The 25,120-nt window shown below is 35.5% G+C and overlaps 1 long non-coding RNA gene across 1 annotated transcript; it reads left to right on the forward strand.

Annotated features, from left to right (window-relative positions):
- Window positions 1-8,379: 8,379 nt before the first annotated feature.
- LOC134527274 (uncharacterized) lies at window positions 8,380-16,334 on the forward strand. The gene is made up of 2 exons (XR_010074141.1): window positions 8,380-11,509; window positions 14,840-16,334. It is a non-coding gene; the product is annotated as an uncharacterized LOC134527274 (long non-coding RNA).
- Window positions 16,335-25,120: the final 8,786 nt, after the last annotated feature.

A 25,120-nucleotide genomic window follows, 5' to 3' on the forward strand; every position in this document is an offset into this window, starting at 1 on the left:
TTTTAGAAGGTATGCAGGCTGAATCTTGAAATTCATCATATTTATGTTTTGTTTTCACTACAAATTTATCCATTACGAATCATTAATCAATAACACAACTACCAAGTGCGTGCAAAGTTGGTAATCAGGACAAAACAATAAACAAGTTAGCAAGGGTACCAAATGCTGATGTTATCCTGGCAAGTAGTGTAGCGTGTAGTTAACCACGCTGGATTAAAAATCCGCTAAAACACTAAGGGTGGTATTCCAAAACATTCAGGTAAGGTAGCGAATAAGCACTACCTTGTTGGGATACAACTGTAACCTATCTCGCAGACTGTATTTCAGAACGCGTCCCAACCCAATCCCTGTTAGGAAACGAAAAAAGGAACTGTTTTAATAAACTGTGCGCTGCACGAGGTAAGAAACTGATTTCAATGCATTCTAGCAGATGTTTGGCAACCATGGATGGATTTGCTACGCCAAAATCCTACATATAGCAGCACTATCACGCGAATTAATTGGCGTAGTTTTAATTTTCTCAGGTTATTTTAATGTTAATGAATATTTGCTTTTATTACCATTAAAGTATTAAAATATATTCCAGAATAGTTTTTGCTATTATAAAGTTTTGTTTGACACAATAAACGCATTATACATCCCCCGATTATAATTAAAATGACTATATATGAGTTAAGGGGCCTCCCTAGTAAAAAATTTTAGCGCGTTGGGCCACTGGCCACGTGCTACAGCCAGTGGTTGGGCGGGGCGATATACGTGAGCCTGTCGCCTGCGCCGCGGTGGAGAGGGCGTTTCAGCGAGGGGGGCGGAATAATGGGAGGGTTGGGGGGAAGGCTCTTTTGTCATTGTGTGGAGTCCATTTGCTACTCATACCTGCGTTATCTGCGATCAAGATCGTGGCAAGAAAGGTGACTGTTTTTCCCTTTCGCTACATTCAACCAAAAGGATAATGTTCTCGCATTGCATTGCTTGCTTCCTGACAGTGTTTATTAACTTTAAACATTAAATTAGTGTTGCGATCCAGTCCATATCCATGAAATGCAAACAATCGTCAATTCTGTTTAAAACATTTATTTTTATTTTTTAATTAACATTCTACATAATTAAGAGATTTACATACATTACAAAAAATGCTATCACCAAAAATCGATGCGTTAGCTTGTGTTTTCAGAAAAAAATTTGTAAAAATTATATAATTAAAAAAAATTCCAACATTATACTTTCGAACTGACATTTGTGTGATGAATGGTTTTGCACGAACAGTTACGCTTTCATTCATAAAAGTCTTCCGCACCGCGACGAGAAATCACATCCTACTAATAGATTGAGTAATAAAACTGGGAATAAAATAATGAAAATAATATTAAATATTTTTACTCTTAGACACAAATCAACTTTTGAAATCACAATAACGACAAACAAATTTTTAACTTACTTCCTGAAGAAAATGTGCATGTCAAACTCACTTTAAAATTCTATAGAGGAAAAAAATGTCAGGAACAAACAAGTGTTCCCACCAACGATACATCGTCAACTTTGTATTCTAGGGTTCACGTCGTATTTAGTTACACTAAATATTACTGCATATTATTATTTTCTGGCACTTATTACATGGTTAGGAATTTTATTTTGCATTTTTTAATGACTTTAACGTTGCACAATATGATATACACGAATGAACTTGAATCCCGTTCCGAATTACATACACATGTTTCCGAGCAGTGTAAATTTCTTAGCTGTTGCAACAGCGGCCTACAGGTGGATTCAAACTGCAGACAAGTGCGGGTGGTATGGAAGAACTCAGTGTGCACTGACTGTTGTGCTCAAGGTGTCAGTGAAGTGTATAGCTGGATTCACGGGCGAAAATCTGTAGGATTCATATGAGGCCCGCGGGATAACGTGAAGATTTTTAAATGCAAGCGGGCCCCCTCAGAAGGGCTTTTTTTATTTTAGGGAGGTTCGGGCCACCCTGAGATTCTCCCCTCCTCCCGGAATCTACGCATGCAGCTGGAATTAATTTTTAGCCAAGTACGTCATTTGGTGCTGTATTTAGGCTGTCAAATAAGATATGAAATATGGCTGCTTTGATAATTGACGATAACTCCTTTTTATTGTGAAATAGTAGCCACCTACAACGAAATCCCTATATATACCACCACTACTGTTGGGGATTTTCTACAGAAACTATCAAAATAATTTTGGTTTCGTCACTGTCAGTAGCTGTTTATGTAGAAAACATGTATGTTTTGTGTATTAATTTACCGGTACGGTATTCATCTCTGTCAAAAAAAATCTTTTTCGATAATAGAGTGTAAGCAAGGTAGAATACAATGGCTAATTTTAGAATAAAAATTGAATAAAGTATTTTTTTTGCAGGAGTTCAAATTTTTAAATAATTTATTTGTTTGTTTAAAAAGCCCTTCTAAAATCAAAGAAACTACCTCCTTCCTAAATAGATAAATAGCGCTTTAAGAGTTCACACACTTTCATAAATATTTAAACTCCAAAATTTCAAATGTAGGTTTCAATAATGATAAAATATTATATTTTTTCATGGTCACGCCTAATGGAAATAATACACAACAATTCATCATACATGTTTTTTATGCTTTTAATAACTATTCTACACATGCTTGTTAAAGTTCAATATTGCTTGTTAAGTAAGTTCAAGGACAAAATAAAAAAGAAGAAAATTTGTTTTCTTGAATCCACTTTTTTCAGTAAAGTATACATACATACAATATTATTTAAAATTAAAATAAAAAAATTTAGTCCTTGAGTATAAATTTACTGAAATATTTAATTTTAGTTAATTAATTTTTTCATGCGAAAAAATATTTAACTGTCAAAATCACGAGAACATAATTTATTAAATTTATGTATTCCAAAAGTTTATGTTAAAGAACGACTATATTCTATTCAATTTGCCCAAGAATTTTACTGTGGTGTGGAAGAAATTAGAGATTGCTTTGTAAAAAGTGTTAAAATTTCTCATGAAATATTGTGATTATTATGTTCGTACATAATGTAAAAAAAATTCAATACATGAAATTCAACACATACCTACTTTCTATTGCAAGTTATTAAACATATATTTTAAAAACACATGTGCGTATCTAAGTCAAATTGTTATGTAATAAATGATGAACAATAACATTACCGAAACAACTTCTCTTCCAAATAACTTTCACCCAAAGATAAGGCCGCGGACAAATTATACACACTGGTCGCACGAGGAGCTGAAATATGTAACAATTATAAGTAGGTGAAGTATTAAATATAAAGAACTTGAATGCAAAATAATGCTTCTAACAAAAATAATTTGCAAGGTTCTTTCGTGGATGTTGTAATGTATGGGCAATATTTACTTAATTTTGGTTTTTGGATAAATTAATTGTGGTTTAAAATTTTTTAATAATTTTGTATAATTGCTGTAAAAAAATTATTTCCTGCCCTTATTAATTAATCGAGCTGTAGAAATAAGTTTATCTGAAAATTTACGTCATCTTTATTAAACATTGCCACATTTATACTTTTTAACTTCAAAATGATTTTTGAATTTTGTAATTAATAACGTACCATCCATAACTACATATGTGAGCGATCAGTCACTGACCCCATCTTTAATCCTCCTCGTGACTCCTGCGCCAGGAGTAACATTTATATACTTCTGACTAGCTTATTTAATATAGAACTTCCCTAGTTTTTATTTTTTATTTATCATTCCATGAACATTTTTAAAACAGTGCAGACCATCAGATATCTATCTAACCAAAAAGCATAGCAACATTACATTTAGTTTCAAAATACGATTTTTCTTTTAATTTAAGATACATTTTATATAAACCAACATTTTCAAGTATCAAAACTTTTGTAAATAGTTAACCATTTGGTTAATACCAGTATAAAATTTTTCCCCGGCGTTGTAAGATGTGTAAAATCATTTTGGAAAACTAAATAATTTAAAAAAAAATATTGGGTACAATAATAATTGCTTTTTGAATTTTTATTCAAAATAGAAGGAAAAACAATGAAGTGTATTTTTATGTTAAAAGTTGAATATCAATTTTGTCGAATTAGCTAGCGAGACTGTAAAGCCACCAATAAATAGTTTGTACGACAACTTTCAAACTTTATTTCGTAATACATGATCTAGTATTGTAAGCTTTAGGATAATTGTAGTTTAAACACAAGCAATGTTTTAGAGATACAAGAATATAGTCACAGAGTAAGTCGATAACATGGTACTGTGGCGAGACACACTAAAAGCAATTCTGAGAATTTCTTTCGGTCACGGGATTATCTTTTACCGTTGCCGGTTGTGGGTTGTCTCCCTCTCACTCACGCATGCACGCACACACAGTTAGCTTGCCTCCCCTCCGGGCACTGGTTCCCCCACCACGCTACCTGAGCTGTGGGCTGAGAGCTGGCTTCGCCGAGCGGCAGCACGAGACGGTGGAAAACTTTCAGGATTTGCAGAAATTCCGGAAAAGAAATCTTGGAATTTAATGCGATGACTATATGTTTTAAATACATGAATTTCTTCAGAAAAAAATTATCTTTTTGCCTAGACTTGTACTTTTTTTCTATCATTCTGCTAAGCAGTATAAAATGCCCCCAAAGTTGGACAAGTTGGTGATATTTTATTTCATATTTTGATAGAAAAAAAAAAATGTCAAATTATACACACAATTCGTGTAGTATCTTCTCATGGGTGAAAAATTTTCAGATTCGTAGTGTCGATTAATAAATGCCCATCATTATTTAAAAAACATAGTGTTCCGCTAACTTCTGATGCTACTAGGGAGGCCCCTTAATGGCGCCAGATGCGATTCAGCCATCTGGGAGAAATCAATGAAAAAGTGAGCTCTGCGCATGCACGTGATTTTGGCAACGAAACGGCAACAGATAGGACACCAAAATCGGTTGCCTATAAACAACGGATTGGCCGTGTCCTATCTTCAACTGGGAATATGTTAGGGTAAAGGTGTAGCATATTCAACACCTAATCCCTTATTTTTGTGTTTTGGAATACTGGCCTAAGCGCTGTAGATTCAGGCTGTCACGGTAAAGGGATAAACTGCTCTTGATAACCTTACTTACTCTATGGTCTTATATGAACTATTCCGTTTTACTTCGCCTTTTGGATCACTTACCATATTTTTTTTTTCCTTTCTTTAAGTTTTAACACAGTAACTGCATTGTATTTTTTAATAGTCTTTAAAAAATAAAAGTTTCCAGTTTCCACATATTTTTGTTAGAATAAATCTAATGCTTTGCATTGCTTTAGCGAGTTTAGTCAACAAGAAACACAATGTTACAGAATTTGCGGCAGCGGCACCTAGTTTGTGTTGACATAACAATGGGTATATATGTATAGTACTGATCCCTCCGCTAGAGAGAATGGTAGACATGCCACGAAACCATGAAAATCCAAAGAGAAAACAAGTTAAATAAAAACCATGCCTTGTCGCTTCTGTTAGGTACTTATTTATTCTGTGATGCAGTGTTCAAAGTTTACCTCAAACAGAATAGAAACTTGCAATGAATCAAAACAGCATATAAATTTGTCCCTGTATCCCGTAACTGTGTCCCCCCCATCCACCCCGCCAGAGAGGCCCATGCTCAGGCGTATATTATGTATTGAGACAGTTCAGAAATGCTATCGTGCAAGGCGAACTTCCTTCACCTTGAAGGCTAGTGAAGCCCTCCTTATCTTGCGATCGTGAGCAACCCACATCTCACATGATAGAGTGATTGCCTGTGAAACACAGCATGTGGTATCAACTGTTGTAAGAATCGGGACTACTTGTAACAAGTTATTTGCATAATATGAATTACCTCTCTCTGCTGAATAGAGTTATAGTAGCCAGTTGTCATATTGTAGACTCGTAGTCTTATAGCCTAGTAACTTCGTAGCCTCGTAGTCTCGTAGCTAGCTGAAGCCTAGTAGACACATTGTCTCATAGTCCTGTTGCCTCGTAGACTCGTAGCCTCGTAGTATTGTATATTTAATACTTTGTAACCAAGTCACCTTGAAGCCAGTTGCCATGTAGCCTCATAGTCTCTTAGCTTAGTAGCCCCATAGTCTCGTAGCTAGTTGAAACCTCGTAGACTCACAGTCTCATAGTCCTGTTGCATCATAGTCTTGTAGTCTTTTAGCCTTGTAGCCAAGTCGTATTTTAACCAAATGTTACAGGAGTAGTTAGGTCTAAGAGAAATGGAGCTAATGACTTTTGAGCCAATGACATTTGGAGTCAAAGACTGTTAGATTCAAAGACTGTTGGAGTCCATAACTGTTGGAGCCAATGACATTTGGAGCCAAGGACTGTTTGAGCCAATGACTTTTGGAGAGAAAGACTTTTTGAGCCAAATATTGTTACAGCCAAAGACTGTTGGAGCCAAAGACTTTTGGAGGCAATATAATGTACCACATCTTGTGATCCAATTGTATCCCTGCGATGAGATCCTATCCTTGTGACCAGATTGTAACCTACTGTCTGGGTCATATCCTAATGAGTTTGATCTTCGTATAAATATACATATTTTTGTTAGATGCATGCAGTCAAGTCTGTAGTATCGTATCCCACTGTTAAGATCGTATACCTCTGATAGTATCGTATCCCTCTGAAGAGAACATATCACTGTGGCGATATCGTAAATATGTGCAGTATCGCTGCGACAAGGTTGAATCCCTATGACAAGAGTTTATCCTTCCAATGAGAGCTTATACCTCAGATGAATACAAATTCCTGCGATGATATAGTATCCCAGCGATATTACTGTATCCCCCTGTAATGAGATCGTATCGCTTTTGTGAAATCGCCTTTTAAAAATTGTTCTCCACTTTTTTAATATGCTTGGAATTGAGCTTCATTTCTTTAATGTGCTTCCAATTGTTCATCCTTTTTTTAATTGTGCTTCTGATTGAGCTTCCTTTTTAACAACTACGTGTCTTGTATTTTGGTTCATTGCGTGCATACTGTGTGTCCGGTGAGTGTTTTCTGTATTCCGTGTCCATTTTGTGTATCGCATGTGTATTGTGCGTCCTGTGTGTTTACTGTGTGTCCATTGCGTGTCCAGTGTTTGTACTGCGCGTCCATTTCCTTTGGAATGGGTCTTTAAAGTGCTTCCATTTTGATGAATGCGCATCTTAATGTGCTTCCATTTTTTAATGCTCTTTTCACTCGTTTATTGATGTAAATTGATCAGGTTTCTACTTGTATATAATTCTGACAGCCACGTGTTATAGGCGAATCCTCAGTCCTCCTCTGACGGCTGTGCAGTGCCAATCGGCTCTTTCTCTTAAGTTCGTTGCTGTTCTAATGTCGACCTTTTAATGGATGGTCTATCATATATGGAGCTGACCCTGATAACAGCAACGTCTATGGCAAAGGATACCTCAATGGTAGCCATTGAATATATATAACTTATAGAAGTCGCGAGGGTATAGGATTTATTATTCCAATTTTCGGATCCAAAACTGTGGTAGTTGTTAGCTCCGCCGCTAGACAGCTCTTCTTTCCACAAGAGGGTACTCGTAGTTACCAGCTTCCACGCCAGAGCGCTGTAGCGTCGCTTTTTTCAAGGTCGTGCTCGTAATTCTCTGTCTCACTCTATCGAGAGGCGGTACCTTTTGTTGAAATCCGAGCGCTTAGATACGGGCGGGCGCAACTGAATTGGAGGAGTACGGCCACCGAAAAAAAATGTGCGGCTAAAAGATGCCAACATCAAAAATTAAGTTTTAATTATAAGAAAACTACAGAAATTTCTTAAACGTAATAACGTAAAAAAAATTTCTGACATTCGTAGTTCAGAATTTATAAAATGTTGTGTTAACGGAGTGGCAAATTGAGTAAAATGGCAAAACATAATTTGAAATAAATCTTGACAACGTTGAATGATTTTGGTAGCTATGAAACAACTATGGCTGCGATGACTATTCAAACGCGTGCACGTGTTGTTATTAGTAACTGAAACTAATGTTATGTCGTCATACTTTGTGGCTATGCAGTTTATAATTTTTTAAACATAATATGAAGCATTTTTACATAATGTTTTGGTTGTTTCGTAATTCAAAATAAATAATCTTTAACGTTATATGGTGAATACTCCCAGTAACGAATGACAATAAAAAATCAATTTTGCCAACATAGATCTGAAAAGTTAACGATTTACTATGTTAATTTGCTTATAAATAACGCACATTTCCCGGATATCCAAAGAAAATAAGAGTGTTTGTTATAGCATTGAGTTGCCACTCTTTATATTCTTTGCTTTGAGGTTAGATACACAAGTTATGCTCGTAAAAACGATGCGCAAGTATTTTGAATACAAATATATTTTCTTTTAATAACCGAAAGGTAAATATTATATTGTCACGGTCTGAAAATTTCATTACTTTTTTTTCTTAAATTTTATTGTAATTTTGTTTCTCGTCAGGTTTACGTGTTGGTGTACGTGCACGTTTCCAGGCTCGGCCGGTTGATTTCGACACGCGGGTATGGGAATATAGGTTGCTGCGACATTAGTTTACAGGCACCGCGGGCTTTTGCGAAGCTGCGTGGTTAGCTAATTCTCGCGGGTTGCTGGCCAGGGCCCGCTGAGAGGTTGCAACACGCCGTTCCAGAAAAACCTGCTACGCTACGCTAGTCTCTTGTTTGTCGCGCGAGGCTTTTGAGTACGCGTTTCGAGGACTCTGTCCTGATTAGTGATGCCATCTTGCGTCCGAGTTTGGAAACGTAGACGGAAAAATAACAATCGAGCAGCGCAAGAGGGAGAGGGGGAAACTCGTGCGCGCCTGCGCGGAAGGAATAGCTGACTTCACTTGTTTTTCATTTTTTTTTCCTTGTGGGAAGGGAGGGGACCGCGAGTTGCCTTGTGGATAAGTTTTCCCGGTGCTCGTGTGTTTTTTTTTTGTTTTGTTTTTCCGGCATGGCCTAGTTTTGTAGTTAAAACCTCCTTCCAGGGAGGGGCCGAGGCTTTTTGCCTGGGGACCTCTCTGGAAGCCGAGTCCACGTCGGTTTGAAACAACTTTGCTTCGCCTCAAGTCAGAAGGGTAAGTGGTTGGCCATGGCTCGTTCGCCACAATCATTTCTTGGACGATCTTCGTCTTAATCTTTTAAGTAATAATGTAGTATTCCACCTCTATTATTTATTATTTGGTTTTGGGAAAAATCGACGTCTGGTTATAAGCATGCAGGTAGTGGTAACTGGGAAGTATACTATCCTTCCGCGTAGCTGTGACGACGAGAGAACCGCCATGTTGTAGAGATAATTGTTTGCCGGCTGACGTCACTTTAAAGTGTATTTAATGTATTTATTTATTCGTTAATCCCATCCCATTGTAAAATGCTTTATTATTAATTTGTTAATCAAATATTTGGTTGATTATTATTATTTTTTTTATTATCCTAGTGAATAAAATCTGTGCTTGAATGAACTAATCATGTTTATTTTCAGTACATAAATTATACCCTACACTTCCTGTATAGGGAGAAGACTTGATCTCGAGTACCATGCTTACCAACAGCTACCACCCCCCAAATGTTATAGGTTATTTATTGTTATGTGTATAGGTGTACGCGGGACGTCTGACGGAGCCCCGTCACAAGTGGTGTGAGGCTTCGGGTAGTCTCTTGTAGGGTTGTTTGTGCTTTATTTTTTTTTCTCTCTTCTCTTGTTCTTCCGAATTTAATAATGTTTTATTATAGAGCAGTGCAAGCAGGGTCGTGTGGGAGCACGCGGCGGACGTGTTGCGTTGTGCTTCACGTATTTTTATTAGTAATGTTACTGTTGTTCTGTTTAAATTTAATGGATAAAAAGTTTTTGGTTTAGTTAAGTTAAGTCAGTGAGTCAGTCAGTCAGTCAGTCATCGGGTCGTTCAGGTCACCTATTAGGTTTTATTAAGTTTTAATTACGTAAATTCTAATGCCGGTTTAATGATTAATTAATTAATTTTGAAAATTATCATAATTAAATTTCGGTTAAGAATCTAAGAGTTTGTGTGGAGTTTTTGGTTTAGGAATGATGTTAAAACTTGTGTTAAGTAATGTTATAGACAGTGCTTGTTGCGGACGTGGAAAGTCATGTGTCGTGGAGCGGTGACGAGCGGCGCGACGGTCAGCTGTGCGCTGACCTTGAGCGGTTTCCGGCCTGGCGCGACACGGCTCGGCACGGCGCGGCAAGAATCGTTCCGGCCCGGTGTTTACCGGCCGGCTGGACGTCAGACAGATAAGTTTTTCACAGTTATTTTTTTTTTTTTATGATTTATTTTATGTGCGTCATTGACTACACCACACCGTCTAAGTTTTTTTTTTTATGAGTTAACTTAATAATTTTAAAGTATTTATTTATTTGTCATTATAATTATTTTTGTTTTGATAATAATTAATTTTTTTTTAACTTTTCTTTTCGAATTATAGGAGGTACACATTAGAAGGGATTAGCTCTGAGAATAGTGTGAGGTTTGTTTATTTGTGTAGGTTAAGGGAATGAACTCCAGGGGAACAGTCTTTGAGATGAGAGAGTTGTTGTGATTGTCCAGCCATAGGAGATGAGCTGGGACAATTTGAGGTGTCCCTGGGAGAGTAGGGACGGTAGCGCAGACCCATAGAAGATGGGCTGGCTACTGGTTAAGGGTCGGGAGAACCCTGTGTTGTTAGTAGTTGGGGCAGGAGTTCCCCATGGTAGTACCGGAAGTGGCTATCCCGTACGGGATAAGGGTACCACTTCAATTAATTTGGTTTGTGGGGTTAGAGTCCCCTGTTGTGTAGTGGGCCTATAGGAGATAGGCACTACAGCGAAATTTTTGGTTGCCCTGGAGGTAAATTCCCTGGGTTAAGTTAAGGAATTGTTCTTAAAGTTAGGAAGTAGGGAAATGTGAATCATTGTTGGAGAGTGAGTTAGTGTACCTGCCTACGTATTAAAGTAAATTTTATTGAATTAATTTATGAGAAAGTTTATTGTGTTAAGGATAATGGAAGTGAGTTATTTTTTTTAAAATTGGTTTTTGAGTAAAGTATTTTAAGTAATAAAGTTAAATAATAGAGTGAGTGGGGACAGTTATGATTGAGTATTTTTGAATTTATTTTGTTTATCACACTTGGAATGTAAGGTTTTAATTTTTTCTCTCAACATAATTAAAATTGAAATAGTTTTTTTTTTTTTACAGTGCCCCTTATACATTTATTGACACAAGAGATAACAGTTCAAAGTATTTATTTTTTTTACACGAAAATTTGTATTTAGATTTGTGATACAGAGAAATTTTTTTTAATGAGTTGTTTTGTTTTGTGCTTGATTCTTATCGGTTTTGTGAAAGTAGTGTTACAGTAATCAGTTCAGTGGTGACCTGGGACTGGCTTCATGACTAAGAAGACTGAGCATGGTGTTACTGGCTGCACATCAGAGTGAATCTGATGGCACCACCAGTAGCTGTTGTTTCGAGGTGTTGCTGTTTTCACCAGACGAGACCAACCAGCTGCTTGCTGCCTACAGCATAGCAGATGTTAAGGTGAAAGTATTTTTATTTTTCTTATCAGGTTCATTAATTTTTTTTTAATTTTTGTCTAGGATGTTTAATGCAATTTTTATTTCAGCTTTCATGGTTTATTAATAACAGGCAGATGTTAAGCGAATAAAGTAAAGTATTTTTTTTTTTTTGAGCAGTTTGATTTTATGATTGTCGATTCTGGAGTTTATTTATTTTTCTAAGAGACTAAGTTAAATAGTAAATAATGGTTAAAAGTAACTTACCTAATTTTCGCCTTGTTTTGATTGTTGATTTTGGCTATGGCCCTGGTTCGATTGAGTAGTTACTGGGTTAACGAAATTTATTTGTTGATGATGCCAGTGTAGGAAGCTATAGAGAGTAATGTAATACAGACCCTGGAGGAATGGGCTGTAGCGTGAGGGCATGGAGGCCCTGGTTGTGACTGGGTTCGCAGGGTAGGCGACCCTTAGTAAATGAGAATTTTTTTTTTTTTTTTTTTGTTGTTGGGTTAGAGTCCCACAAGGTGTGTCCACAGGAGGTGGATGTTAGGCAACTATTGGCTTTTGTTGTTTTGAAAAAGTTAGAAGCATGTTGATAATCATCGATTTCAGGTCGGAGTCATTTGTGAACCAGGTGCCAGAGGTCAGATCGTTAGAATAATTTAAATTTTGATTGATGAGATTATTGGTAAAATTATTTAGTTTTGGTAATGAGGTTTTTGCCTGTGGGTATGTTTAATAATTTTTTTTTAAGGCTTTTCAAATAGTTAACCTATACCCATCTTTGTTTAGAATCGATTAACTATTAGTGTTGACCAAGTACAAAAGTATTTTCATTTACCTATTTGTCGCTGTCACATTTATCAGGAGAACTTGTATGTCAAACTTAAGATACCTATTGTTCATGTTAATTCCAATTGGAAATTATTTCAGTTTGTTGCGGTACCTTTCCGCTGGAAAAATAACACTTGCCACTTGGAGCACGAGCCAAACTTTTTAGCCGTAAATAATGAGCAACTGGTGACCATTCAGGGTAGAAATTTGTTGGATTGTCGTCCCTTCGAAGACAGTTTATGTTTTGTGCCCAGATTTTCAGGTGATGCCATGGGAAGTTCTCTATGTCCTAAAGCTTTGTTTCAGGGAGTGACTGCAGAGAAACTTGGTGAACTGTGTGCTTACAGATGCCATTCGGGAACCCACCTCATGATTACGCAAGCTGGTCCTGAACGGTATTTTCTAACTAACCCTGTTGGTAAACTAGAAGTGCAATGTTTAGTGAATAAGAACCAAACCTTGTTTTTAGCGGCTGCAGATTGACCTGGCGCTGTGGACATTGAGGTCCCTTGCGATTGTCGCCTGTACATGAATGATGAGCTTAAAATTAATGAACTTTATCCGTGTGATTTTCTTTCTAAAGCTAAATTCCAAATGATTCATGTGATTCCAGCTGCTTGGTCAAAATTAAAAAAATTAAAGATTTTACCTTTAACAGCATCTTCACACACAGTTTTTCCTTCATTAGAAGATTGTTTAGATGAGGATTGGCCTTCTGTTATTCCTCACTTGAATTTGGTCGTTTCACGTTCCTTTACGAGGCCCGACGAATTACAGCTGCGAGACCCGGTGGAAGTTGTAAGCTTTTTGTTAAAACATTTACAAAGTATTTCTTTATTTGTGATTGGTGGTACTTTATTACTAATTGTTGTAAGAAACCCTTATCTAGCGGGGATTGGTACCTTCCCCCGCGTATCAGCTTTTAGTGAAAATGTCATGTTAACAATGGAGATAAGCATAACTGTATTTATACTTGGTGTCATAATGTGTATGATTCTTTTTCTGCTATGGAAATGGTTGTCACTCAAGTGGAAATTACGGAAAACTGAGGAAATCTCACCTACTGTACAGACTGATGTTGCAACTACAAGTGAAACCTTTAACTTACGTGATCAATTTTCTGAGAACTGTCGATTAAAATCTAAGTTGGTTAGTGAGTCAGGTGAGGAATTTCATGTCTACCTCACCCTGTGTGATTAATTTTATAGAACTGATGTTTATGTTTGATTTGTTTTCCCCATCAAGGGCACATAGTTGTTAAACACTTTTGTGGTTAGGATTTATAATGTTTTTGTAATTAACTGTTCAGTTCAGAGGTTTTACTTTTTGCTTAAAGAATAAAAAAAAAGAGACGACAATCGAGGATGAATCTAGGGGTCCAAGCAATTATTAATCTCGGGTTAATTTTTTTTTTAATTTATTTGTCTACGCTCGCCTTTGATTTAATCTGGGTAGGGATACCTTGTTCCTGGTCTATCCCCTCCCCTGTCCGAACCTGTGTGCACTCGTGCCTCTGAAGACAGTGTAATTCCTTTTTCCACAGACTCAAGTGAGGGAGAGTTGTTAGCAACAAGTGTTTATGTTTTCTTTTTCTTTCTTGAAGAAGAGACAGTGCATCGATGTAACACATCCAGAGACTTCAACGATTACGTTACGTAAGTTATGTGAAGAACTTTCCTTCGCCATGTATGTCCTCCTGACTGAGGACCATGTGTTGTGCAGCCATTGAACTTGTGTGGGAGATGGACTACTGTTTCCTCCCCTGTTGTGTGGTGGGCTGCTTATAACTCATGAGGAGTTATACGGTGGAAGCCCCTTCCCAAATTGGTTGCTGTGTGTATGCGAACTTTCTGTCTAAAAAGAATGAAGAAACGGATCAGCGTGGGGCTCGTTTTCGTCGACTTGGGCCGAACGAAGAAATCAGTTACTCTCGGCCAACCAGTGACAATGCTATTTTTTTTTTCTGTTCTGTAGCTAGTAGCTGCAGAGGCGTGTTATGAAGATCTTGGACTTCACCTAATCCTATGGACATTTCAGGTTCCTTTCCTGATGTTTATCCTTTGTTTTCCTGACTTGTATAGTCCATTCCTTTGTTTTTCTTGGAGGCCAAGCTCCCATTTTACTTTAGCTGTGTTTGTTTCATTTTATTGACATATTTATGATCATCTTTGTTGTTGTTGTTGGAGAATAACATGCCCCTGGACTCATCCTTGGTTAGTTATGCTGTTTATGGAACTGATAAAGAGTATATGTAGGGTGGATCTTTTTGTGTTAATCAGTCACTTTATAAAATGTGAACATTGTTTGCTAATTATTCAATAGGGTCACTTCACAGCTTTACTTAATGGAATAATTAACTTTTTTTTTTGTTATCAACCTTGTATTAACATAATGTTTCGATATGACGTTAAGAATAACCCCCCCCCCCTAATTAACTTGTTTAAATAGGCTTGACAGTGTCGTGTATGTTCTTTGGTGAGATTTTGATACTGGTGTTGAAATTTTTGTTCAGTTTCACTGGGGAGACATCCCCGATGACATGCTGCGAGGAAGGCAGGCTGAGGGCAGAACTGCTCTGAAGGCTGGATCCTGGGTGTGAGCTGCAGATCACACTTCAAGGACTCTTCTCTCCAGCTTCAACTAGGGCTGATCTGTCCACGGTTCATGCCTCTCCTAGTTGTATGTCGTACGAGTAGTTTTACGATGTGCCAGCCACCATCGATTCTTACAGGAAAGAATTGTTTCCTGGGCTATTTTGTATTTTGTATTGGTTTAACTTTTTCAGTTTAGACTTTGAATGTAATTGTTGTGGTAAAACCTAACCTTCGTGCGCTGTCTTGGTCGAGTAGGCATTTAACTTATAAATTTTTGCCCCTTGGTCTTATTCATTGTTAGGAATTTTTATGGCTTGTGGGGCACAAGCCCTTGTAGACCGGGGTAATGTCACGGTCTGAAAATTTCATTACTTTTTTTTCTTAAATTTTATTGTAATTTTGTTTCTCGTCAGGTTTACGTGTTGGTGTACGTGCACGTTTCCAGGCTCGGCCGGTTGATTTCGACACGCGGGTATGGGAATATAGGTTGCTGCGACATTAGTTTACAGGCACCGCGGGCTTTTGCGAAGCTGCGTGGTTAGCTAATTCTCGCGGGTTGCTGGCCAGGGCCCGCTGAGAGGTTGCAACACGCCGTTCCAGAAAAACCTGCTACGCTACGCTAGTCTCTTGTTTGTCGCGCGAGGCTTTTGAGTACGCGTTTCGAGGACTCTGTCCTGATTAGTGATGCCATCTTGCGTCCGAGTTTGGAAACGTAGACGGAAAAATAACAATCGAGCAGCGCAAGAGGGAGAGGGGGAAACTCGTGCGCGCCTGCGCGGAAGGAATAGCTGACTTCACTTGTTTTTCATTTTTTTTTCCTTGTGGGAAGGGAGGGGACCGCGAGTTGCCTTGTGGATAAGTTTTCCCGGTGCTCGTGTGTTTTTTTTTTGTTTTGTTTTTCCGGCATGGCCTAGTTTTGTAGTTAAAACCTCCTTCCAGGGAGGGGCCGAGGCTTTTTGCCTGGGGACCTCTCTGGAAGCCGAGTCCACGTCGGTTTGAAACAACTTTGCTTCGCCTCAAGTCAGAAGGGTAAGTGGTTGGCCATGGCTCGTTCGCCACAATCATTTCTTGGACGATCTTCGTCTTAATCTTTTAAGTAATAATGTAGTATTCCACCTCTATTATTTATTATTTGGTTTTGGGAAAAATCGACGTCTGGTTATAAGCATGCAGGTAGTGGTAACTGGGAAGTATACTATCCTTCCGCGTAGCTGTGACGACGAGAGAACCGCCATGTTGTAGAGATAATTGTTTGCCGGCTGACGTCACTTTAAAGTGTATTTAATGTATTTATTTATTCGTTAATCCCATCCCATTGTAAAATGCTTTATTATTAATTTGTTAATCAAATATTTGGTTGATTATTATTATTTTTTTTATTATCCTAGTGAATAAAATCTGTGCTTGAATGAACTAATCATGTTTCTTTTCAGTACATAAATTATACCCTACACTTCCTGTATAGGGAGAAGACTTGATCTCGAGTACCATGCTTACCAACAGCTACCACCCCCCAAATGTTATAGGTTATTTATTGTTATGTGTATAGGTGTACGCGGGACGTCTGACGGAGCCCCGCCACAATATCCATGAAATATAATACAATTCTTTAAACACAGACAACATTTAGAGCTATTTTTTGTTTATTATTTCATCTGGCATGATAAATATTATATTTTAAAAACAGTTTGTGGATTTTTAATATAAAATAAAGATTTATTTATGAAATCATTTTAAGTTGTTCAAAAAATTCTCTTTGGTATGAATTCAAACAAATTCATGTTATTCAGGGCAGAAAATTAGAAACTACCAAAAAAATATTATCTACATTGCTGTTTTGTGTAAATCTGTGCACGGACTTAGTAAGTCATATATTTATAATTCCTCATTTTAGCAACCCATTTTAACACAAGAGAAAAAGGATTTTATACTAAAAATTATTATGTTAAACCATTAATTAGGCAGGAAACATGTATGTATAATCTATTTAAATTTTCATTTGAACAGTGAATATTATTTTGCAATAATAAATAATTTTTTATCATCGTATATTACGGATGAAAAGTTTGTATTTCCATCTAATCATAAGTATTATATGTCACAGTTCACAGTTAATTAACTTGCTTTACAAGTTTTTATTCACATGAAAATCATTAAAAAGTGGTTGAGAATTTATATAAATATACAAAAACAAATCATTATACATACAATTTTATTATCTCAGTGAATTTAAATTAATGGTGTCCCAGTGACTACTGCGAAGAAAAAATTCTTGCGAAAGGTTTCCTCGTAATTGAAATTCGTAAAGAAAAATCAATCTCTCATTTTTGGTGACATTTCTGACAAGTGGTACGATGGAATTTGAGACTGGCAAATGAATGTTGTGAAGCAATAAACAAAATTTACACATTCGTGAACTACAAATGTATAATTGTTTTTATTTTATAATAAAAGTGTATCTAATAACTAGGGGCAGGAAATTTTCGCGAAAAAATCTGAACGCCTACTAGACTGCAACAAGGTATACCCACACCAGCGGTTTCTTCCTTGTGATTGGCGGCCGTCTGCGAGAGAAGTCGTTGCCTTGTTTGCACGAGCCACTAAGGACGAGTTTGCTTCCACACTGAATTAGTGTGATTGGTTGTTGTAACAACCGACATGCACCTCAAAGTAACTCACCCAATCACGAAACGCAGACGATGCTACAGTGTTTTAACTTCCAGCTACTCTCGGGATCTTTTCGCGAAATTTTCATGGCCCTACTAATAACCCGCGGCTTTGCTCACGTAATTTCCGGGTATTGCTGATATTCTACCATTTTAAGAAAAGTATGTATTAAATTCCAAATATTTTTGAAGAAATATACACAAACAACTGTCAAGTATAGAAAATATTTAATAAATAAAAATATTTTTACGACTTATTTTTAATTGGTTTATCGTAAGCCTATTTTAACTTTTATTTAAAATTAAGTACCTACCTTATTTTCTATCTCCCGGTTTAGTGACTTTGAGAATATATTTTACCTTGATGAAATCTTAACTCTTTTCCATCTGACGAAGAAGCCAATTAAAAAATAAACTAAGACTCGCGCACTTATTGTATGTTAAGACTTTGCCATCGTTTTAAATTACTGTAATTTTTTTTAGTTATAGTCATGCTTAGGATAATAACATACGCATTCATTTCAGTATTCATGAAACCAATGCATTTTTATTTGAAATGTAGAGCAGTTACCAAATTTCTTATCTCGCATATTGATTTTTTTTGGTATGGCTAGTATTACTTAAACTAAATTTTTGAATTTTCACTGATGTACTCTTTTCCCTTTTCTATATGATTTAGAAAATATAGCAATATACGTAAACCAATTAAACCAATATCATCCTGAATTTTTATTACCGAAAAAAGTTAAATACAAAAAAATTTAATATGCGTATTTTAATATTGAATTTATACATATATATCTTGCCAATACTGATTTAGTGGGTTCCATTTTTTTATTTTAAAAATAATTACTACCCCTTTTACTACTTAATAGATAACGTTGAATAAGAGAAGGTTGTTTAAGGTATGTTGATTTTCCTTGCCAATATCTTAAAGTAAATTTGTTTTAATCCGAAGATTTATTAAATTTATTAAAACCACATTTACAATCTTTCGTCCCTTAAAAAAAAGAATTTCAGGATGTAGTAAAAAAAATTAGTGGATTTTCCATGTATATAAATCATAGTGCATTGTTGCATAATTTTCCTGTGAGATTTTCAATATACCACAGCTGTCTTTAAATTATATTTTATGTACATGCACAAGAAATCTCAATATAACTAAACAACTAAAAAGTAAATTGTAACTCGCATATACACATTATCAGAGAAAACTAAGTACAATATAAATTTCAAAGTTTATTTACATCATAAAATTAGAATGTAAAATTCTTCTTTAGAAGTAGGTGACTTATTACTTCCATTCATTCTTAACGATAAAAACATTCACCGTGCCATGTAGTGGTGTTTGAGAAAATATTATATTTAATATCTTTGATTAAGTGAATGAATGGAAATCTTTAAGATAGTTAAGTAGACCTCACATCTTCAATGGAATATGTTCACATTTTTTTCTACTTACACAAAGCTGATAAATATATACAGTACTGTAAAATTGATAATACAGTCAAACTTCGTATAATTAAAAACAAAAATTGACCAAGTAGACAAAACATATAACTATTTAAAATTTTAAACGAATAATGAAAACAATTCACTGAATACAAATAAAATATACTTCACAAGAAATAATAACACTACGAGAAAATATTTCTAAATTAATTTTGTGGTACGTTAAACCTGTTAAGTGTTCTTTACGGAAGTATAATGAAAACTTTACCATCACTGGTGTGATCATGATTTGAAAAACGATGTATGGTGTTTGTGCTAGACTCTTAGAGATGACGCAAATCGCATTGAATTGCAGTTTTAAGTTGAACACTCCGTGAAATGGTTGACATTGTTGCATCATTGGTGTTTAATCTTTTTACATGCTTTATATTAGCTTCACCTGTATGTTTGTCTGTCCGTCTGTAACTCTGTCTGTCCGTCTGTAACTCTTTCGACTAAGAGTGAGTGACTCATCACTGTAAAATGTCCCACCCATTTCATTACGTTCGTTAGCTGAGCGGTCTAAGGCGCGCGATTTCTGTGACGTCAGCTTTCGGATTCAGTGATCGTAAGTTCTACTCCCGGCCACGCCGAAAAAAAAATGTTTTTTTTTTTCCCCGGTAAATTCTAATATTATATCCATACATCTAACTGCAAATGATTCGTAGAGACTTTACCATTTCTTTGTGACGTTGCAACTCCAAATAGTTATCTCAGATGGTAATAGGTAGTGTCGGTAACTCATTTCCCTATGATAATTATACATAAATATAGTTTAAAAAACTAAAAAACATGCTTTTAAAGAATATCAAACTAAAAAGTTAAAAATAAATATAGTTTAAAAAACTAAAAAACATGCTTTTAAAGAATATCAAACTAAAAAGTTAAAAATAAATATAGTTTAAAAAACTAAAGAAACATGCTTTTAAAGATTATCAAACTAAAAAGTAAAAAATAATTTTAAAATTAAATTTATGACAATAGTATATAAACAATACTAGTATAAATGAGAAAAAAGCATGGGGCGCTTAATATTCAAAAAATATGGCACAAAGCGCCTCAAGCTTTTTTCTCATTTATACTAGTATTGCTTATATACTATTGTCATAAATTTATTACATGCTTTATTACATGCTTTATATTAGCTTCACCTGTATGTTTGTCTGTCCGTCTGTAACTCTGTCCGTCTGTAACTCTTTCGACTAAGAGTGAGTGACTCATCACTGTAAAATGTCCCACCCATTTCATTATGTTCGTTAGCCGAGCGGTCTAAGGCTGGGTTCACAATTAAAAAAATTAAACGAGTGCATAGCAAGCCATGCACACGACCTGTGCACACGACCTGTGCGAACTGCGAAATCGGTTCACAATTGAATTCTTACTGTTAATTTCAGCCAATGAAATTTCGTGAACTATGCGACATCTGTTAGCAGTGTTAGTAAATAAACATATTAACTTTCAAAATAACGATAATACTATTATTATCACGACATTTTCTTAATACAATATGGTTAATAAATATAAACATATTTCTAGTCCCGCAAAAAAACACCCTGCTCTTCTCTCATTGGCTGTTGTGCCATGCGTACGCGACCGAAATAAAATATATTCATTTCACTCCTATGAGCACGACCTCGCTCCCATGCACACGACCAACTTTCTGCTATTGTGAACTATGCGACATCTGTTAGCAGTGTTAGTAAATAAACATATTAACTTTCAAAATAACGATAATACTATTATTTTCACGACATTTTCTTAATACAATATGGTTAATAAATATAAACATATTTCTAGTCCCGCCAAAAAAAACACCCTGCTCTTCTCTCATTGGCTGTTGTGCCATGCGTACGCGACCGAAATAAAATATATTCATTTCACTCCTATGCGCACGACCTCGCTCCCATGCACACGACCAACTTTCTGCTATTGTGAATCGTTAGGTTAGGAAACATGGCGTTCATATCCTATGCACACGACCTACTGTTACTGTTACTGTTATTTTTTCAATTGTGAACCCAGCCTTAAGGCGCGCGACTTCTGTGACGTCAGCTTTCGGATTCAGCGATCGTGGGTTCTACTCCCGGCCACGCCGAAAAAAAAAAATGTTTTTTTTTTTTTTTCCCCCGTAAATTCTAATATTATATTCTTTGTGACGTTGCAACTCCAAATAGTTATCTCAGATGGTAATAGGTAGTGTCGGTAACTCATTTCCCTATGATAATTATACATAAATATAGTTTAAAAAACTAAAAAAACATGCTTTTAAAGAATATCAAACTAAAAAGTTAAAAATAAATATAGTTTAAAAAACTAAAAAACATGCTTTTAAAGAATATCAAACTAAAAAGTTAAAAATAAATATAGTTTAAAAAACTAAAGAAACATGCTTTTAAAGATTATCAAACTAAAAAGTAAAAAATAATTTTAAAATTAAATTTATGACAATAGTATATAAGCAATACTAGTATAAATGAGAAAAAAGCATGGGGCGCTTAATATTCAAAAAATATGGCACAAAGCGCCTCAAGCTTTTTTCTCATTTATACTAGTATTGCTTATATACTATTGTCATAAATTTAAGTTTAAAATTATTTTTTACTTTTTAGTTTGATAATCTTTAAAAGCATGTTTCTTTAGTTTTTTAAACTATATTTTTAAGTTTTGAATTTTCCTTCATGTCGCTTCTTTTTCGTTTAGTGTCACGTTCTTGTCTGGAGATCCACTTTACCTCATTAAATATTTGACAGCGCACTAAAGTCCGCAATAGAAAATCTTTGTGGTCACGGCACGTGTCAAACCACGTTGGGAAGGCAGTACTGGTACACTCTTTTATAAAATTCTCGATCAGGGAGGTGAGATGTTTCTTAAAACAATGGGCTTCGTAATATTTACAAAAAATTTCTAGTTGAAAGGTCGTAACTTCAGTGTGAATGTTGGACGCTACTGGGGCCGAATGGATAACCTTACCGACATATTATGTTGTAAACTCTATCGGAACTGCTGTGCAGAAGGATTGCGTCCATAACCACACCGTTGTCGCAGTACAGAAAATAAATTTTCCAGGGGATCTTGTTGAAGCCTTGAAGTAAGAAGAAAATTAACTCCTTCCTTTCTGAGATCCTCCCAGTGGATCAAAATTCTCCTTAATGTAAGGCGTAAATTTTTAAATGTCAGAGGGAGATATTTTTTTTTACTTCTCAATGTCCATCGACGTAACCAAGCTATGCCTTGCTCCATGTTATTTATAACAAGGGTATTTGTGCACGATATTGGTTGACAGTGTGGGTTTGGATCGGTGCTTGATTTGCTATTTAAATTGTCGAAAAGGTTGTTCATTTTTTCTACAAATTTTGCAGTCGCTACAGTTTCTTCACGGTTCTTGCAGTTACTGTCTGCAGTGGCATATTCCATAAGTGCTGCATAAACTGAATGGCTGAATATTTGTGCAGCTAACTTGACACTCATTTTTTCGAAAGAAATGGGTCTGACATGACGCTCACTCAGTTTTGCTATTGCCCTGGCAAGTTTATTTCGGGAGTCACTGCAAGCCAAATTTGTAATGGCTCTCCATGTTATTATCTGTCCGTCGATTAAAAATTCATTCGCCATTAGATTATTTCGCACACATTTTAACAGGTGAGGAGCATCGTAAACAACAAATATCTTATGTTCTCTGAACATAAAGAAGGGGTTTTCTTCACAAACACCAAGATTTTCAATAACTTTTTGGTTTGAAGTACCCTGGTCGCAAACTATGGCACATACTTTCAAACCTATATTTATTAATGATTCTAAGACTAAATCCATTAAAATCATCAAATCAAAATATTTGACGGTTCCAGAAGACAAATAATAAGAAAATCGCATTTTCCATGAACAGAGAAGGCCTCTTAACATGAACACCAGAGACTGTGAAGCAAGTAATTTGCTTCGTCCTAATTCACCAAGATCTTGTCTCCCCTCTTTCTCGTCGTTTTTTGTGTTATACGTGAGCCGCTTTTTGATAGCCATTTCGTCGAACATCAGTACACATTCTTTTTCGTGCCGTGACATGGAATTTACTTTAGCTCTCAACTTTTCTGTCACCTCATGAGTGATGCCAGGTGCAAGATTCATTACATTGATCCACTTTCTTACAGTTTTTTCGCTAGGAAGTTTGAACCCTTGTTTTATCCATGACCGATAGAGTGAAGGTGACCTGTAAAAAATTGACATCGCAAATTCTTTTTCGTCTTTTTCCCAAGGAACTCGTTTTTTGTGGTCTATTTGCATTTTTAATAAAGTAAATGGGGGCCGGAAACATGTTCGTTGAGCTGTAAAAGTAAGTCACATACAGATAATTTTTTCGATTTATTTTTTACAAACTGGAGTTGGCTCCGTTTACTTTTAAGCATCAATACTTTCTTTCGAAGCTTGGCCTTAAGTCGTATGTTCCTCGGTGTATCATTTTTGCTTGGCAGTGTGGTAGGATCACTAGTACTGAGTGATGCTGCTATTTCTATTTCGTTGGAAAAAGTATCACATATTTGGGATTTATTCAAAACAAATTCTTATTTATGACATTTGGAAGGGCTACGTTTTTGTGTTGCGTCGTCATGTTCAGTAATCTTCATTGTTTCTTGATCTCTATAGATTTTTTCTGTACTGGGATTGTGCATATTCGGAATTGCAAAATAGTTTAAAGAGTTCTTCAGTTCATTTTTGAATTGATTGGTATCGAAATGATCAGAACATATGACATAATGTGTTAATAAACTATCTGGGAGTTCCAAAAGCTTGTTGTTTCCACTCCTCAAAATCCACTCGAAACATCTAAAATGAGAAAACATTTTTCTTAAAATTCATTCTATTTGTGCCCCATACAAAAATCAATTCAATTTTTTGAACACAAAGAATAGTTGTAACACCTCGAGTTTAAATGAGTAGGCTACCCTACATCTTAGAATATCGAAATAAATGTGTTATATAATAATTTTTTTGGATATGCAATAAAATGTTTTAATTTAAAGAAAAGTTGCTTATGACTTAGGTAGTAAAGGCAGTATTCAATGGATTTTAAAAAGATTTAACTACGTTTTAAATACCAAATTCTATATACTGTTTGTGTGGACTAGATTTTCCCACAATGTTTTTGTTTTTATTTTTATGCTGATAAATTCTCTTACAAAGTATGTACTCTGGAAAATAAAAGCACTTTATCTCACAGCCTTCTTTGAGAGTGCCATTAATCTACTGACATTAAAATATTGTAAAGTAATAAAAAAAATTTCATGTAAATATCATACATAATAACAAATAATTCAATATTTATTTGATTTACTAACCAATTTAAGTAGTCTATTCCTAAATTAATGTTTAAACACTTGCCTAAACAAATGCATCTGTTGTAAAATCAACGATGTGGGGAATAAAAAAGGTAAAACTTTACTTTTTATTATAATTTACACTGAAAATTATTTAGTGTGGTCGGTTGTAGTCAAAACTAAGCCCTAAATTATTTTTCAGGGAAATTAAAACTTATTAAAAAATTTAGGACATTTATCGCATACTCACCTTTTTTCACTCGGCATATAACTGATATAGTGAAACGAAAGTATAATTCAAAACTTACCGGTCTTTGTCTTTCACTGGAAAACGCAACATTGATATGCCCCGTGAATGGTTCCTCGCATCCGACAACCTGTGTAGGCACATTTCTTACCCTTTAGAATGTTGGACATTCTAAAAGTACAAACGCGAAATATAGTTTAAATAAGTATTTTACTTTTAAAATAAAACCATATTTTGAACGAACACTGACTATTGGCCCAATACAAAGTTTTAATATTATCTTTGAAAGATTTGTGCAATGGGAGTGCATGACTTGATGTAAGTTTTTGGACATACGCCATTGCTAAGAACTTTTTCTGTTGAAGAAAAACTAAAAAATTAAATAAAAAATAAATAAATAAAAAAATAAAGAAATAAATAATACGGGAGCAGATAGCAGTTCTTGAGACGTCGCTTGTTTCTGTTTTGGTAAAACTATTGTGTTCGTTT

The sequence above is a fragment of the Bacillus rossius genome, chromosome 1 (assembly GCF_032445375.1).
Source record: "Bacillus rossius redtenbacheri isolate Brsri chromosome 1, Brsri_v3, whole genome shotgun sequence".
NCBI lineage: Eukaryota > Metazoa > Arthropoda > Insecta > Phasmatodea > Bacillidae > Bacillus > Bacillus rossius.